The sequence below is a fragment of the Haplochromis burtoni genome, unplaced genomic scaffold, assembly GCF_018398535.1.
Source record: "Haplochromis burtoni strain Fernald_Lab_line unplaced genomic scaffold, NCSU_Asbu1 Contig_1178, whole genome shotgun sequence".
In the NCBI taxonomy this organism is placed as follows: Eukaryota; Metazoa; Chordata; class Actinopteri; order Cichliformes; family Cichlidae; genus Haplochromis; species Haplochromis burtoni.
This window is the reverse complement of record NW_024583539.1, coordinates 17,130-18,345: the sequence shown is the minus strand read 5'-3', so window position 1 is coordinate 18,345 and position 1,216 is coordinate 17,130.

Genomic DNA, 1,216 nt, shown 5'->3' with positions numbered 1-1,216 from the left:
AAAAGAAAAAGAAAAACATTTCACATAATTTTGTGTTCATGGGTTTTGGTTTGCTACAAGCAATGCAGTTCTGTTCATTCAGAAGTATATTATTTTAAGCACTAGAAAGACGGAATCACTGCAGTGTAACAATTGCTACATAGAAAATGTGCTAATTTAAAGTTTATTCAAAAAAAAGTTTTTCTTTTTTTTTGTTGTTTATTTTTTTGTTTTCCCCCTCTTCTACTGCAGTGTCACTCTGCCAGTCAGTGATTGAGGATCAAACAGGTCAGAACACACAATGTTTTTAGTATTATTGTATAAAGAAATAAAAACTTACTCAGTGAAACCAATTCAGGGATTACCACCACAGCGGGCAGCAACCTATTAAATGTACAGTCACCTGAACAACAGAAGTACTGAACTCTCAGTGTACCCAGCTTCTCCTGAAATGCTGTAAAATCCTGCAGAAAGCCGTATGTTACAGTGTCCTTTCCCACCAACTAATCCAACTCACCACCAGGTGGTGATCAGTTGAGAGCTCAGCTCTTTCTCTCATTACCCACGTTTCCAGACAATACAGACCCAAATCTGATCATGACTGAAAAATTGATCATGAGTCTCGACCTGGATCTGCAAATTATGAAATCCCTTATGCTAGAGCATGGTGTTTTTTTATGGGCAAACTGTGATTTGCACAGAAGTTCATGAACAAAACACCACTCTGGTTCAGAGTGAGTCACAGTCATGCCTCTCCAGATCTCACTGCCCACACAAGAACTGATGTCTGTCAGTAGGACAATAGAATTGCCAGGTGGAGAAGCAACTTCAAGAAGGTACTGAAAGTACAAGACACCCTCTGATAATCAGTAAGGCAGAAGGATAAAAAGAATACTCTGCTCTCCACATTGACTTTCACTGAAGACAACTACATAGTGGAACAGAGGAACAGAGCCAAGCACATCTTTCAGGAGACTGGTTACAAACCCCAAACTGTGCATTGGCACACTAGTTCAGGCTCTTTCACCACCAGAGAGTTAAAATTCCATAGCCCCTTAACCAGGGACCACCAGGGGGACTGCCCTTTACCGCCGCCCAACATAAATTACACCCGATCCCTAAGACAACTCCTACAGGTGGTGTGCCATTTGGGCTAATACATTTTCTTCTCATCAAAGTGGAACTGCCAGGCAAATAGAAAGCAGAAACGCCATTAGAGATTCACCTTTTTTGTTAG